At 35.3% G+C, this 17,725-nt stretch overlaps 1 long non-coding RNA gene and 1 other non-coding gene across 2 annotated transcripts; both read left to right on the forward strand.

The window, feature by feature from the left end:
• Nucleotides 1-1,738: 1,738 nt before the first annotated feature.
• On the forward strand, nucleotides 1,739-13,011 carry LOC110328795. The gene is made up of 3 exons (XR_002380890.1): nucleotides 1,739-1,874; nucleotides 7,158-7,234; nucleotides 12,884-13,011. It is a non-coding gene; the product is annotated as an uncharacterized LOC110328795 (long non-coding RNA).
• Nucleotides 9,258-9,387, forward strand: LOC115065067. The gene has a single exon (XR_003844864.1). It is a non-coding gene; the product is annotated as a small nucleolar RNA SNORA17 (small nucleolar RNA).
• Nucleotides 13,012-17,725: the final 4,714 nt, after the last annotated feature.

The following is a 17,725-nucleotide window of genomic DNA, read 5'->3' on the forward strand; positions in this document are numbered from 1 at the left end:
AATATTGGTGTGATTGAGATAATATTATTTGGAATTTTGGAGATCTCTGTTAATTTGCCTATAGTTGTTAGCTCAACATGATTTTTGTAAGTTGACCTCTGTTACTGGGACTTTATCTTTTCCAGAAATATTACTGTTGTTTTTCCTTTGCTTTGTGAAGTGATGCTTTTTGTTATTAACATTCCATACAGGAATGTATTTATGAAAGATTGTTTCTCAGTACATGAATTATCTATCAGATAATCTTACAGTAAATACCGTGACTTTGTGGAAATTATGAACTTCAGTTCACACAGTATCATTCAGACTAGAAGTCAAGTCAGAAATGTGGGAGGTTAAATATCTTGGGACAACTGTACACTGAGGTCAGGGTATGCTTCTCCACCTAACAAAAAACACAGTATATCTATTGAAACTGAAGCAAAACCTAACTCTCTCCTTCCCTAAAAAGTCTATAAAAGAGAGTTCAGAATCTTCCCTTGAGTTGTTAGAATTTGCCACATGAATATTTTTCCCTAGTGACATAATTCTGTATAATTTTCAGTAGTAAACAAAGATTATATCTATCATACTGTGTAGCTTGTTTTCTCCATTCAACATCTGCTCTGAACTTAAATTGGTGTGAGATGTAAAGATGGTATTGGGCTAGTAGAGAAATATGTTCTCTCCAAATTTTAGGTGACCTACACTCTAGAAATATTATATTTCCTGGGTTTAAACACTCAGTATTATTCCTGACCACTGGTATAAAAATGAAGAGAAATAATGGATAGATAGAAGACTTTCCCAAGCTTTTTGGGTATTTTTATGATGGAGAATAGGTGTGTGTTACAATGACAATAAATAACATTTCCAGAGTTTAATCATGCCATCCTTATGATTGAAATGTGCATATATACTTCTTTAAAGCCTTTATGTTGGGATAGAAAAGTCAACCTTATCAAGGATATTAACATCTGCTAAATATATATAATAGCCTGGGGGCATAGTTCTATATTTCCATTCTATTTCTTTCATTAACTTTTGTAAACTTCAGCTAAGCTATCCAAATTCAATCCATGAATCTAGCAATTCCAGGCTTGCTATTAATATTTCACATTTGACTTAATCACACAGCTTTTGACTGGACTGTGCTCACACTTATTTTTGAGCCTGTTGAAATTGATAGTCACTGAGCAGCTCACCACAAATTTTTCTTCCTTACATAATTTCTTGAGGAATATGATGAGTAATTTAATTAGACTTTTCATTGCTACAACAGTTCTCATCTTCTTCCTTTACCTCAGCATAAAACTAAATTATTTAATACATATTTCCCAGAGATATCTTTTATTTAGTCCAAATTCAGTAGTTTTTTTTTTCTTAATAATGTATGACTTACATGTTCTTCATTTTGAGTGATATCTTAGGCACTTGAAGGTACCATGCTAAATTTAATGGGAATAGTCACTTTCTACAGTGTAAGTCATAGGGAAAACATTATGGGTATTTAAAAAATCTTTGAGGGGTTAAGTGGAGATAATTCATCAGGTTGATGTAAAGAAAAAGATAGCCAAAAAGACAGTGACTACATTCCAAAGAAAGTGCTATCTAAGCAAGATTCATTATTCATTAACAGTTCTAGTGGACTGTATAAGCATCAAAGAATACTTGCATTCTCTTATCACTATGGTTCTGTCATTTAGTGCCATTACATTGAAATCCATGTTATCACACCATGCCTATTCTTTTTCCACAGTTCTATTTAAGATTTATTGGAATTGAAAATTTCATATTTTTGGTGCTATGTCAGCAAGTTTTAAGTCAATGTCAAACAAGATATAGTCTTTTGCCAAGAGGGAACATCAATTGAGATAATTGCCAACCCCAGACTGGTAAATATCATTCTCCATGATCTCTCCATGGTTGCTACCCCAGGTTCCTTCCAGAAATTCTCAGTATTTTGAAATAAGATCTGTAAACTAAAATGAATTCTTTGCTCTCCAATTTGCTCTTGGTCATAGCGTTATGTAACAGCAATAGAAACTCTATGGCAGGGCAACATAATATTTTGATAAATAAACCATTGTTAATGACAAATAAGCTAACATAGTCAGTGTAGCACCAGTGTAGCCTTGTCATTTTTCTTAATTGGAGTAAGAAACCTGTTTAATGTTCTCTCTAGATGGAATCATTGTTTAGAATACAAAAGTAGGAAAAGGAGAGGCCTACTGTTTAAGTCCTCTGTTTATATTGCATATTTTTCTCAGATATGAGATTGTAACAAGAAAACAATGAAATAATATATGACATATAAATTTGAAGCACTGGGAACTCTTTACACATGGATTTAGAGTAAACCAGTAGGTTCCGAATCCAGAACAGTGAAATGTTACAGTAAATCCATTTACTTTTTTCTTTGTATGTAGGCAATAATGCCAAATGTGCTATGCAGCTAAGTTAACGTTTTAAATAGACCCATTGGATTTCCATACTTCATATACGACAATTCAAATTTCAGATAAAGGAAAAATGTTTTTAAACTACAATACTTAAAACAATAGCAAACTCCTGTGGTTACACATGATTGATGTCTCAAAGTTAAGTATAAATATGTAAGGAAAGCCTAAATCATGACATTTTTCTTTTTTGCAGAAAGTTATTCTCTACCTTGGGCTAGCCTTAACCTGCTAATATTCTGCCTTATCTCAAATCATGGATACTACCATATCATCCTCAAATAGACTTTTTCTTTCCAAATTATATCCCCTTAATCTCCTTTTGTTGTCTAATTGATCTAGGTAGAACTTTGAATACTATATTGGATAGATAAGGAGAGAGTGAGCAGCCTTGTCTTGCTCCTGTTTTTAGTTAGATTGCTTCATGTTTCTATCCATTTAATTTGATGTTGTCTGTTGGTTTGCTGTATATTGCTTTTATCATGTTTAGGTATGTGCCATCAATTCCTGATCTCTCTGGGACTTTTAGCATGAAGGGCTGTTATAGTGTGTCAAAGACTTTTTCAGAATCTGATGAGATGATAGTGCTATTTTTTTTCCTTTGAGTTCGTTTATACATTGAATGGTTTTTGTATATTGAACCATCCCTGAATCCCTGGGATGAAGCCTACTTGATCATGGTGAATGGTTGCTTTGATATGTTTTTGTATTCAGTTTGTGAGAATTTTATTGAGTATTCTTGCATCAATATTTATAATTCAAATGAGTCTGACATTCTCTTTCTTTGTTGGGTCTTTGTGTGGTTAAGGTATCAGAATAACTATGACTTCATAGAATGAATTAAGTAGTGTTCCTTCTGTATGTATTTTGTGGAATAGTTTGAGGAATACTTGTATTAGGCCTTCTTTAATGGTGGGGTAGAATGAAGTACTAAAACCATTTGGCCCTGTGCTTTTTTGTTGTTGTTCTTATTGTTGCTATAGTTATTGTTATTGTTATTGTTGTTAGGAGGTTTTTAATGACTGATTCTATTTTCTTAGGGGTTATGGGACTGTTTAGATAGTTTACCTGATCTTGATTTAACTTGGTTTCATGGTATCTGTCTAGAAATTTAGTCATTTCATCTAGACTTTCCAGTTTTGTCAAGTACAGGGTTCTTAATAAGTGATATTAAGACAGGTATACATCACTAAGTATGTTGTAGAACTTGTTTTAAATCTGTATTTGTTACAGTGATTGAATAAATGATGGAATGGTTTACATCTCTTTAGATAAAACTAGGAATATAAGACTTCAGTAAGACTTCCATGAAGCATACATTTTCACACATTCACATCTCAATGTCTAAGGATGTGTACAGAATCCCAGTGGTATAAATGGAAAGAATTTGAGCAAATAACGACTTAATTGTCTCTTTAATCATTTAGCTTAAAGGCTACTTGTAGCTCACTTCTCAAGGTTGTCTTCTAGGTCAATTAGTCAGAAATATTTGCTAAATGAGATTTTTTAGTAGGATTAAGTTGAATAAGTAAACAAATTTGAAAAGGATGGAATTTTTTAAAAACTGAGTCTCCTTATTACTTGAATTTGGAGAATCTAAACATTAACTTAGTTTTTATTAAATTAACCATGAATCAAATCATTCTTAAAAATAATTTCCTTGAGATATGAAAATGTATGAATGTTAGTGATATTGCATATCTCACAAAATAGTTCCCTAAATGTCACTAGGAGAAATGAAGGAATATTCATCTGGCTGTATTCACCCTTCTTGGTTCAGTATGTGTAAGACTAAGCAAAGAAGATCCCCTCATACTTAAGTGCAGACTGGGCTGGAAAAAGATATTTTCTTTCATAAATATACAAAGAAACAGAAAAGTTATAGAGAGATAGAATAATAGATAGATGATAGATAGTAAATAGATAGATAGATAGATAGATAGATAGATAGATAGATAGATAGATAGATAGATAGAGCAAACCAGTTAGAAAGAAAGAATGAAAACAAATGAATGGACACATGGAGCAATTACTTATCACTTGCTTAACATGGTTCAAGCTAAAACACCTCAAAGGAAATAATAGTAGTAACTGGTCTGTCTATAGCAATATTTTAAATTGACTTTAATAAACTTATTATAACAGTGCACATTCTTCATGCTTTAATTAAGTAATGGAGATCCCTTTACATGTAAACAATTAATTCATGGTGTTGCTCTTGGACCTCGCCCAGTCTAACATGGCTCCTAGAATCTAAGGTCATGCTTTAAGGATGACTTCATTCTCTCATTAACCAATACAGCTGAGAAAGATCAATGCTGATGCTGTCAGGGGACCTTACACTTTGCTGTACACAAAGTCCCATGATACTCCTTACTCCTCATTTTTTAGAAGATTTACTTATGAAAAGTTTGTAATCATTAAAAAATATTTCTTAAAACTCAGAAGTATATATATCCCAAGAACTTAAAGCCATTTTTTAAACTGTTAGCATCATCAAGAATAGGTTCTTTGTCTCCTGGATGGTAGAATGGAATCCTCAGTTTGACAGCTGCCAGCCAGCAGGTATAGTTAGTACATTTCTACTGACCACCCTTTGTAGTCTTTCCTTTCACTGACTCTAATGAGCTCTATCCGTTTCTCCCTTTCCCTTTAAGACGCCAATCAATTGCATAAGAGCATCTCCCCTTTCCTGTCCTGTCAGGAGTTCTTGAATAGCATCTCCCCTAGCCTAAAAACTGAAAGTCTCACTGTGTTCATTTTGACACAACAAAGTGAAACTTTACCAAAAAAATCTCTTTCTTTGCAATAAAAGAGGTGAAAATAATTTTGATGATATACAACGGGTGGAACTGAAGCAGTGGTCTTTCCTCACAGGAATTCATTATAAGTTGGGATGGTGACACGGAAAGCTTTCATTTCATTCTGGTTTACCCATCTTTGACAACTACTCCATCCTCCTTCCTGCTAGACCTGCTGACACGAGCAACCACAAGTTTATCACTTGGCTATGATTTTAGAATTTCATACAGCCAACACATTTCCATAGCCTATCCATAACCTCCTCTTTTTATGTCCACTTCAGAAGCTGAATTTAACCTTCTGCCATATTGCCCTTCGATATATCTTTTCCCTTGACATTGTATCTTATTATGTTACTCAGGCTAGCCCAAAACTCAAGACACCCCTGACAAAGACTTCCTGCTATGTAATTAAGATTTTTCTGTACAGAAGTGAATGTCAATAATGTTTACATACAATAAGTACATAACATGTTCAGGGGACCCAGGGACTTAACTTCTATATAAAATAAAATGAACTCAAACACTTTTAAAATAGTCTTGAGACTACCTTAAGAGAAAAAGCAGATTGAAAATATTTGAGCTGAAGCAGGTAATTTTTTACTTCGTGAAAAAAGAATAATTGTGGGGTAAGCATTAAGAGCCCAGAATTTAGAGAAAAGAACTGAAAGAAACTATTTTTCAAGGATGAAAGATTTGCTCTAATTAACATCTTAGACTTTCCTTGTCAGGGGAGTAAGTGGATGGAAGTGCCTGGGCTGATTTTAAAACTGCTATGACCCCGGTGTGCTTCTGCCTCTTTGCCCATCTTTTCATAAAATGAGTGCATATAAAAACATCCTTTCCTTGTCTCTACAGACCTGACTGATGTCTCAAAACAGAAAAATCCACTTTGTAATCCAAAGATATTTAAATATTACTTTATATTTTATAAGTGAAGTTACCTTTTATGTCAGACAACCTAATTAAGCAAAGATCTTAGAAAGTTTATACCCTGGCTTAGTAAGGGGTGTCATGAATGTCATCATGTGTATTTCCACAAGGAAGATGCAGATCAAGATGGTAAAACACACATAGAGAGAAAAGTGATGGAATTAGCAAACCAAACCAGTGAATTTTCAACAGTTATAAAAAAAAATTGCAAGAAGCAGAAACCATATCTTCTCTGGAGCCTCTGGGGAGCACAGTCATGCCATAATTTAGACTTCCAGAATCCACAGCTATGGAAAACTGCATCTATTTTGATTTAAGGCTCTAAGATTTTACAATTTGCTATAGTAGCTACAGAAAAATAGTGCACCATAGAATCAGCGTTGTATTTTAGGAGTTATATTAGCAAAATTTTTGTTACAGTGACAATATATCCCAGAGAACAACTTAAAGGAGAAGAGATTTATTTGGCTCAAACTATCGAGAGTTTCACACAATCGAAGTATCAGCAAGTATACTTGGAAGAAACGACACACTGTCTCCAAGTTCCACAAGTGTTTTAAGCATAATTCAAAATATTAGCAAGCAGGTGGAGGGAGAACAAGCATTCATAACAGGAGCCTATGGTGACTTTTCATATCTAACACATAACAGATACAATCCTTTCTGAAGATGTGTATAGAGGTCAAAGGGTCCTGACCTTGGTACTATGTACCTAAAGATTTTCATTAGAAGGTATAAATTCAGAGCTCAGTTTCTGCTAGAATTTCAGCTAGAATATTAATTTGGTGAAGGATCTAAAATCCTGTACATATTCAAAATGACAACAATTGCAGCCAAAAGGCACCCTACAGGTGGTCTCAGATTATTTTTCCTACTAACAACTTAACATCAAGTCTATGTCTCTCCTTCTGCAGGACACATATTTTTGTTGGAATTGCTGGTCTCCTAATTTTTAAAAAGTCTTCATTTTCTTAATAATTCACAGGAGAGTCTTGAGGGCATCACTGGTGGCATGATGCCTTACAGGATGGAATAGAAGCAGACCAGAAGAAAGGAAGAATGGTGCCTTTGCAAACTTTACCCTTAAAGAGCTAAACCTTGAGGTTTTCATCTTAGCCATTGTGTAAGATGAAACCTCGGGGTGCTTTAATTATCATTTTCCTGATGTGTAAGGATGTTTAACATTTCTTTAGGGAGTCTTAGTCACTAGACCTTACTCATTGGAGAATTCTTTGTTTAACTCTGTACCTCCAATTATTTATTTATTTATTTATTTATTTATTTATTTATTCATTTTACATTCCAGATTTTATTGGTCCACCCTCCAACTGTTCCACATCCCATACTTCCTTCCTGCCCCCCCTGTCTCCATCACGATATCTCCATCCTCCCCTGCCACCCCCTACCCCACATCCCATCAGACCTCTAAACTCCTTGGGGCCTCCAGTCTCTTGAGGGTTAGGTGTATCTTCTCTGACTGAACCCAGACCCAGCATTTCTCTGCTGTATATGTGTTGGGTCCTCATATCAGCTGGTATATGCTGCCTGATTTGTGGTTCAGTGCTTGAGAGATCTCAGAGGTCCAGGTTAATTGAGACTGCAGGTCTTCCTACAGGGTTGCCCCCTCCTCAGCTTCTTCCAGCTTTTCCTTAATTCAACCATACGGATCAGCACCTTCTGTCCATTGGTTGGGTGTAAATTATTGCATGACTCTTTCAACTGCTTATTGGGTCTTTCAGAGGGCAGTCTTGATAGGTCCCTTTTTGTGAGTGCTCTATAGCCTCAGGAATAGTGTCAGGCCTTGGGGCTTCCCCTTGAGTTAGAACCCACTTTGGGCTTGTCACTGGAACTTCTATTCCTCAGGCTTTTCTCCATTTCCAACCCTACAGTTCTTTCAGACAGGAACACTTATTGGTTAGAGATTTTGACTGAAGGATGGCAAACCCATCCCTCATTTGATTCCCTGTCTTTCTCCTTGAGGTAGGCTCTATAAGTTCCCTCTAACCACTGTAGGGCATTTCATTTAAGGTCCCTCCCTTAGAGTCCTGAGAGGCTCTCAACTCCATAGGAATAAAAACAATATCAACCAACCAGACCTCCCAGAGCTGCCAGGGATTGAACCATCAACCAAAGAGTACACATGGAGGGGCCCATTGTTCCAGCTGCATATGTAGCAGAGGATGGCCTTGTCTGGCATCAATGGGAGGAGAGACCCTTGGTCCTGTGAAGGATCAGTGCACCAGTGTAGGGGAGTGCCAGGGAGGTAAAGTGGGAGTGGTTGGGGGAGCATCCTCATGAAAGCAGGGGGAAGGAAATGGGATGGGGGTTTGCACCAGGAAAACTGGGAAAGAAGATATCATTTGAAATTTAAATAAATGAAATATCCTTTTTTTTTGAGCATGACCTTGAATGAACAGGAACTGAAATGTTGTCTTACTTTTGTATTTGAGAATGTGAAACTCTCAATTAATTATCCAAATATTTGCCTTGCTTAGTACTAGGGCAAACACAGCCTAAAAATGGAATCATAGAGAAAGACTAGTGTAAGCAAGGATCTCTGCTAGTGCACAAGCAGTAACATTAAGGACAATCTATCAGGGTTTAAATTGTAACACAAACATTCCGGTTTCAGGTTTAAAACATTTATGGGATAAAGAATGTTTCTCATCATCCTAAAAGAAATAAGAAACTCGGAATATTCAACTAAAATCTTAATGTGAAATATTGATTTTTAATGTAATTAATGTTTAAAGCGCTTAATCATGTTTGCCATGTTGTCCCCGTTTATTTGAGTGAAAGCAAGTGTGAACAGTAAATGAATGCTGTGAGTGGAGGAAAGAGCAGGAGATCATAGAAGATAGATAGATAGATAGATAGATAGATAGGTAGATCAATGAAATAAGGAAGTATACTTTAGGTCATATCTTTTGAACAGAATTATCAGATTACAAGGATATAATCTTCCTGAACACCTTGAGTACTTGGCAAAATTGATCCCCTTCACTAGAACAAACGGCCACAATTTACATTTGGAATGTGTGATTTAATGTATACAAAGCTTAATTTTATAGAAGCATAAGTAAAATCTGCCACTGTAGTCATGTTGCAAGTGTGGCCAGTGTGTTACAAGCATGACAGTAGGTGACAGAGAGGACAAAAGCTGTGTCTATGCTCAGTGTTCTGACCAACATCTGAATGATTAGTAGCCTAACAATCCCTGGAAAAAAATGTGTTTGAGGCAACCACCAGCCTGGTCTCAAGCAGACTCAGAAGGACTCCAAGGACAGGTAGCGAGCCAGAGACTAGAAGACCCCTACCTGGGACCACAGGGTCAGGGAGGTAGTGAATCCAAGACAGTTAATGTTCACAAAGGGCTGCTGGGTCAGGCAAGTCAAGGAGTAAGCCTAAAGGGCCTAGGATGCTAGACAAGCATCATGGGATCCAGACAAGGAACCAGCCTGAGATAACCACCAATCTGGTGCCATACAGGCCTGGGAAACCATACCATGCCTGAGATGACCCCTGCCTGGCACCATAATGCACAAAGGGGCCAAAGCACTCCTAAATACACTGCTGAGACAAACCCAGATACTCAGAGACTCCAGGTATCACTAAGAGGAGCAATTAAATTGCAGAGAAATGGAAGAGAAATAGAATCTGAACGCTGTGGGCACAGTGAAGAGAGACATAACAGGAGACTCAAGGGTAATGAGGAACTGCCTGATGTGAGTAGTTAGGGATATCCCTGGAACCATGGTGGATCCTGGCCTTTGCTACCACCAGGAGTCGAATCCTGGGAGATCTGACACCAAAAATTGTATGCTGTGTAGAAGTGTGAGTGGGAAAGCAATCACCTTCCTCTCCCTTATTCCTTGTTGTCTAAGCCAGGAAGAACTGACTCTAGGATCATGAGAGCAGGACAGCTGCCCTTGTTCCTGGCCTGCTGCATGGGAGAGTGGCAGTTGCTAAGGAGCTGGCTCTGAGGGGCTGTGAGTGGGAGAAACAGTGGAGTGGCCCACTTAAGATACCTTTCAGGCTCAGATCCTGGACTCTGAGTTGACCCACCTAAACATCTAGCCATTGATGACCTGCTGGAGAACCAAAAGGCATCAGACGTACAAATCCTAAACTACAGGATCTTCATAACACAGGGATCCAGTGAGGTTCCAATATGGATAGAGTAGCAGAAGCCAGCAGCCTCAAACCAGACCGAAGTGTCATTTCAATGAACATTTTTTCAAGCAAAGATGTGGGACACACTATGACCTACTATAGCTTGCACAATGAGATTTATGTTTTCTCTGCTGAGGGGGAGGTTGCGAGGGGGAGAGGTAGTATGAGTGAAGAGAGAGATGAGTGGGATTGGGTTGCATGGTATGAAATTCTCAAAGACCAATAACAAGTTAAAAAAGAAGAAGAAAAAGTAAAAGAGAAGAAGAAAGGAGCACACCGACCAGTATTCTTGCATTTTCCTATTTACTCCTAAGTTTTCAAACTTGCCTCATGGTGATGTCTGTTCAAAAGCTCAAAGATATTTTTCTACAGAGCATTCTGAACAGCCTTTAAATAGGTTATTTGTGGTTTAAACAAATACATTAAAGCCTGTTTATCTGAAGAAAATTAGGAAGAGATTTATGTCAATCACTGCAGAGTGATCCACTGGAAGATGGCTTCCTTTTTGGCTCCTTGAGCTTCAGTGCACCAAGGACAAGTGTAGATGGCTAGAAGACAGGGGAGGCATCTGAAAGACAGGGGATCTCCAGTTAAAAGGCAAAATCCCTTCCCAAATCTAGAGACAAATTAAGGCCCTGGTGCTGGCCAATTTTCTGTCAACTTGACACAAGTCAGAGATAATTGAAAGGGAGGAACCTCAATTGAGAATAGGCCTACATAATATCCAGCTGTAAGGCATTTTATTAATTAGTGCTGGATGCAGAGGACCCAGCCCATTGTGGATTATGCTAGCGCTAGGCTGGTAGGAGTGGGTTCTATTAGAAAAGCAGGCGGAACACACAATGACAAGCAAACCAGTAGGCAGCACCCCTCCATAGGCTGTGCATCAATCAGTTCCTGTGGCCAGGTTCCTGTCCTATTCTAGTTCCTGTCCTATCTCCCTTCGTTAAAGAACAGTGTTGCTGAAGTGTAAAGCCAAGTAATTTCTTTCCTTGCCCCCTCCCCTGCCAAAGAGTATATGCAGCATAACCATATTTAGACAGTAAAATAAAACATCCAGTCCAATGGCATGCTGAAAATTTTAATTTCCTAAATTAAAAAAAATATTTAAATTTAACTGTTATTTCACCAAACATCAGAATAAAATTTATATGCAATGACAAATTTGTGAAAGTTTTATTGCTTTTCTTAACATGCAAATAATGAATACATTCATGATTACACTATAAATTCTAGAGCTATTTTAAGTGGTTTTATGATAATAAGTGATTCAGTCTCAATCCTCTGTTTAGAGAGGATATAAATTTAGTTTTCCCAAGTCTCCTAAGGATAAAAATTATTTCAAAATTCAAATAATCTCACTAATGCTAATACAAATATTCACTTTGAAAATTTCAGTAATAAATGACTCTAGTTTTTGGGACAATGAATATATTTGAAATACAACTGGAATAAAATTTTGGATACATTTTACAGCAAATATTATACAAATTATTATACTCTTTTCAAAATGTACTTGATTTACTTTGATTACTTGATTATATTAATCACTTATGAATGCAAATTTAATGAAGTTCTCATATCACTGTATTTAAAACAATTCAAACAACAAAGAAAAAATTCAAATTGATAATTATATTTTAAGTTGTGAACTTTTTAAGCAATAGCATATCCCACAATTGTGATAGAATTTGTTCTGCTCATAAATGATAACTGGTATGCAGACATAGACAAAAATCTATTAGATTACTGAAGTCACTAAGCATACTAACAAATATGAGCTTAATACTACATTGTCCCTTTTGATATATAACAATTAAATCTACTGTTAAACTGAAATTTGCATATTATAATCATATAGATGTATAAGAATTATGAAAGAGTAAATATAAAATATTTAAATATTCATGAATAAATACATCTATTAGATTGCACATGCAGAATTGTTCATTTTTTTTTTTAATTTTTAAGATACCAGAGCATGTTTTAGTGGGGGAACTCTACCTCCCTTGGTTCTCATTTTTTGGAGTGCAATAGTGTCTGCACAAGTCAAACCCATTGTAGTCATGCCAGTTTACACACTTTCCCAATGGTAATTGTGTCTACTCTGGAAATACAGACTGGAATATGGATTAAGAACCATGTACTTATTTCAGATTGTCTCCACAGTTATTTATTAAATGATTAGAAAATTGAAATAAGAAGAGGCAAAAAAAAAATCTAGCATGATCACAAATCAAGAAAAAATATACTTAGTTTAACCTCAGTTAATGCCCTGCTTTGCCCTTTCTTTTGGAAATTGCAAGTTCTAATTCAGAATGAAAAGAAAGTACTCTCTGAAAGAATTTTAATTATTTCCAAATGCCGTGGTAACATATAAATGCTAAACTGTGTGACTTTTCCATTTATGGGCTGTGAGAAATAAACAGCTGGGATAAACAGCAGGCATCTCAAGATATTTTATTTATTTCTCAGCAGAAGTTTAAGCATATGTCATAATGATGGCATTTACATCATAATATATGTTGCTTCTTACAGCTCTGCAAGCCCATCAGAATCCGCAGAAATGACTATGGAATGGTACGAAAAGAAGAGCCCATCAAACGGGCTTCCATCTGCTTCCATCTCCAAAGTTCAACTTTTATTATAAACTATGCAACTGAAAATCAAAGTTCTGAAAACATAATTGCTTCCCTTGAATCTTAGATTCAGTTTTGCTTTCAGAGTGATCTAGCATGCTGTGACACAGACATTTACATTTTCCCTTCCTGAAAAATCCCATTGCCTTTTGACTCCCAGATATTTAGCAGCATAGACAAAATATATGCTATTAAGATCAAAGTCTCAGGATCTTGTCAACTCTAGAATGACACCATTTTTTTTTGAGAATATTATATGGTAAGAAAAGAAGGTGATTTTCAGTAATTATATTGCTGCTTAGGGTTAACGGTCTTTAGGGATTGTCTTCGTAGAAAAATACACTAGGTTATAGGTGAGAACAAGTTTAAGCATACTACATGAGTGTCATCATTGTAAAATTTCAAAGATAATAAACTGCAAGTCTATTCTTCTCAGTAAAGAGAATTTTGCAAAGGAGAAATAAAACCTACAATACTTTTAGGCAGAGCTTATGCCTTGGATGTTTTCTATTTGGACCCTTAGAATACTGCCACATAAAATGGTCCCGAGGTCATGTAACAAAGAAGAATGCGACAAGATGACAGCTGACTCTCAACAGCACTATTGCCTCTGCACGAATTAGTCATAGCTGGAAGAAAACACCTCATAACCCTTTTTGAACACAGAGCATGAAACTAAGAGATAAATGTCTGACTAGGCATTTTTTCAGGCATGATCACTTCAGTGACTAACACGATTGCTAGATAAAGACTTGTATAGAGATTTCTGGACAGAGAAACAAATTTGAGCTAGACATTGTAACACTAGAAAGTGCTAGCATAGGACCATGTCAGTAATGACATTTTACTTTGTTATTGAATTGTCAAAAGGAGAGTTTATTACTTCTTTTGTCATTGCAATTTTTTACAATATGGTAAAGAAAAAAAGACATTTTATAAAGGAAATTAAGGTCCGTTCCTAAGCATTTCTAGGCCTGGTGTTCTGCATAAAACTGATGGCCAAGAAGAGAAGCCGAGCGTTTCCACTTGAAATACTCATAGACAATGTTAGAAATGGCATCCAGAAACAGGATAACAAAGAGCTATTACATAATGGATTAAAGTATACCTATGTCAGAATATTTATATTAGTTATACATCAGAAAAATTTTATAAACAAATTATATGCTGAATATACCATTTTCATTTATTTTGGTGTAAGCATTACAATTTTAGTGTAATCATCATTAAATTCATGATTTTATCTATTTAAAAAAATACATTTATTTACTTGTTTGTTTGTTTGTTTGCTTGCTTGCTTGCTTCATGGTAGTAATAGAACAAGTGCCATAATGTACGTACATAGGTCAGACAACTTGCAGAATTCAGTTCTCTTCTCTAACCATGTGGATTCTAATATTTGAGTTTAGTGCATCAAGGATTGTATTAAGTGCTTCTATCTGCTGAACCACCTAGTTAGCCATATTTGTGTCTTCTTATGCAGGCATTTAAAAAATATTTTGCTGCACTTAATTTTGAGATATAAATCATCACTTATACTTGTCACAGCATCAGTTACAGTCATCATCACTTCCTGTCCATAATGTTTGACTGAAGAATAATATTTCTGTTTTGTTTAAACCATATGGAATTATGTCTGTGAGAATGTATCCATGATATTGAAAGCACTCTAATCAAGGTAAATTCACTAAAATAATACATAAGAAATCTAAATCCTGAATGATCTGTTGGTGACTTCTTACCAAGTCAATAGATATTCAATGAAATAATTCATGCCTGAAATAGAGAAATATTTCATAAATCTGTAATAAAAAATCAAACTCTCTGGTCGCTATTACATATGTAGCAGAGGACTGCCTTGTCTGGCTTCAGTGGGAAATGATGTACTTAATCCTGTAGAAACTTGATGGAACAGGGAAGGGGGATGATACTGGAGTGAGATTGGAGTGAGTCTGGGGCATGGGGGAGCAACCTCTCAGAGGCAAATGGAAGGGGAGGGAGTGAAGGACTTGTGGAGTGGGGGACCACAAAGGGAGGCAATATTTGGAATGTAATTAAATAAAATAATCAACTAAAAAGGGTAAAAATATTCTCAAGGTCCATAGTAAGTAAATATAGGAAGATGATATAATGTTTGATGACTCTGAGGAACTAATGATATATTGTGCATTTGAAATTTGCTAACAGATTAATTCTTACATATTATTACAGAAGTTGAGTATGATGGGAAACATAGCAGTTGACTTGATTAGTAAACTCATCATAATTAGTAAGTATGTCTAAACATCATATTGTAAGCCCTAAGTATACATATTTTTGTCAGTGATAGCTCTGAACTACCTAGACATTATTTGTCCATACAAATATGTTTTCTGGTATGAGTAGAATTAGAACTGTAAATAATGTTGGCTGTGCCACTAATTGCATATGTAGCAGAGGATGGCCTAGTAGGCCAACAAATGGGAGGAGATGCAATTGGTCTTGCAAAGATTATATGCCCCAGAATAGGGGAATGCCAGGGCCAGGAAGCAGTATTGGGTGGGTTGGGGAGCAAGGCAGGGGGAGAGTGTAGGGGACTTTCAGAATAGTATTTGAAATGTAAATGAAGAAAATATCTAATAAAAAAAAAGAAGGGAAAAAAAGAAGAAAATAATTGGGGCAGTTTTGCCCTTATTAGAGGAAGAAAATAGGCAAAAAATAAATAATAAAAAATCATTCAAAGAAAATAAAAAGAATGTTGGGTTATTAAATGGATTATTAAAATAAATGATTCTTGAGTTTTTGGCTATTACTTTGTTGTAAAGCAATGGTCTAGAATTCTTAAGAGCTTCTTTTGACCCTTATAAAGAGCAATTTATGGTCTCTCTCTCTCTCTCTCTCTCTCTCTATATATATATATATATATATATATATATATATATATATATTAAACAAATTCATAAGAAAAGGTAAGCAAACTTCACGTGAAAAATATTTTCATTAATGCAAAAATATGCCTACTTTTATGTATAACTATTAGCCTATTTCTTAATAGTGTCTTCATATTATAACTTGTCATGTTTATAAAAAATCCTTCGTGGTGTTTTATGTTAGTAGTAATGCTGGTTGAATTACATAGCATGTTCAACAGACCAGAAGTATAAAGTAAGAATTATTTAAATCTAGATTAGTAAATGAACAAGTATATTAGAATGTGAAACTTTTAGAAATATGAAAGCTATTGTCAATAGAAATAATCCTTACAAGAAACATTTATTAGGCAGATCTGAAAATCAAATTGTAATGTTCTGAAAATGAATACTCTACTATGCTGAATAGATAATAATTTTATTAAGCATTATAAACTTTTGCTGAAATAAGTCATGCCTAAAATTGGCAAATGCATGCAATTTGTCAGCTAATTTTACTGATTAAAATGGTGCATTAGAACAGATTTGATTCTTCCTCTAAGCAGCAATTGAATCTATTTATAAATGATAATTACATTCAAAAATAATCTACACATTGATCCCAAGGTGTTAATGGTTACATGATACGTAGCTAATATGAAATACCATCAAATATATGAATTGGTTGTTTTGTAGTTATTTTCTTCAAATTAGAATATTCTTTTCTGCTGATAGGAAGAAAGATCCTAATACTCTGGAACATAGTAAACCTTACCAGGCTATGGTGGTGGTTGAAATATGTTTGGCCTATGGGAAGTGGTATTATTCTGAATGTGGCCTTTTTGGTGGAATTGTGTCACTCTGTAGGGAGACTTTGATATCTCCTAGTGCTCAAGCTCTGGCATATGTGGAAGACAACTTCCTCCTGGAAACCATCAGATCAAGATACAGAACTCTCAGTTTCTTCTCCAGTACCATGTCTGTCTGAAGCCTGCCAAGCTTCCTGACAGGATGAAAATAGACTAAAACCCTGAACTTATAAGTCAGCCCCAATTAAATGTTTGCCTTTATAAGAGTTGTCTTGATCTTTGTCTTAGAAGACTAAGTAAGAAAAGTCAAAAGTGTACAATATTCAGTATACTCAAATTCCTAAAATACTCAAATTACCCTTATAAATATTACATAAGAAGTAGACTAGGAAAAAGAGATTTGGGGGGCTGGATACTTGAAATTGGGAAGGAGGTTAGAATGCATGTCTTAAGTTACCCTCATTAATGTATTTGGGGCAACATGACAGATGTTGGTAAAATATTGTTTTATGGTTTCACTTGTGTACTGTTTGGTTGAACAAGCGTTCTTAGGAAAATACAGCTTCTTAGGAAAAATACACATTACGAATATACCCTAAAGGCTATTGACAGAACTAAAAAAAAAAAATCTGGGGATGCATTACATGGAAACTGAGATAGATGACAGTACATACAAATAAAATTTAGTTATTAAACCAAGATTACCACATAATGAAGTAATAAAAATAAAGAGAAGACATGTGGATGCTATCTCCAGCATTATCAAATTATTTGACAGAAAAAAAAAGGTGAAAATGAAAGACAGAAAGAAATATGGATGTCAGTATTGCTTTGTCATTTCATATATCTGGGAGAATACAAGTAAAAGAATGAATGACATCAGTATCCAGGAGCCCATTATGAAACCTAAGGAGTGCAACCTATGTTAAGAATCAGTGTAAACGCAATTATGTAGAACATGTAGACAGTATCTCTGAGTTGTGACTTTATAATTTCTCATGCCACCAATTTCACAATTAAATTATATATATATATATATATATA

This window comes from Mus pahari, chromosome 11, assembly GCF_900095145.1.
Source record: "Mus pahari chromosome 11, PAHARI_EIJ_v1.1, whole genome shotgun sequence".
Taxonomy (NCBI): Eukaryota; Metazoa; Chordata; class Mammalia; order Rodentia; family Muridae; genus Mus; species Mus pahari.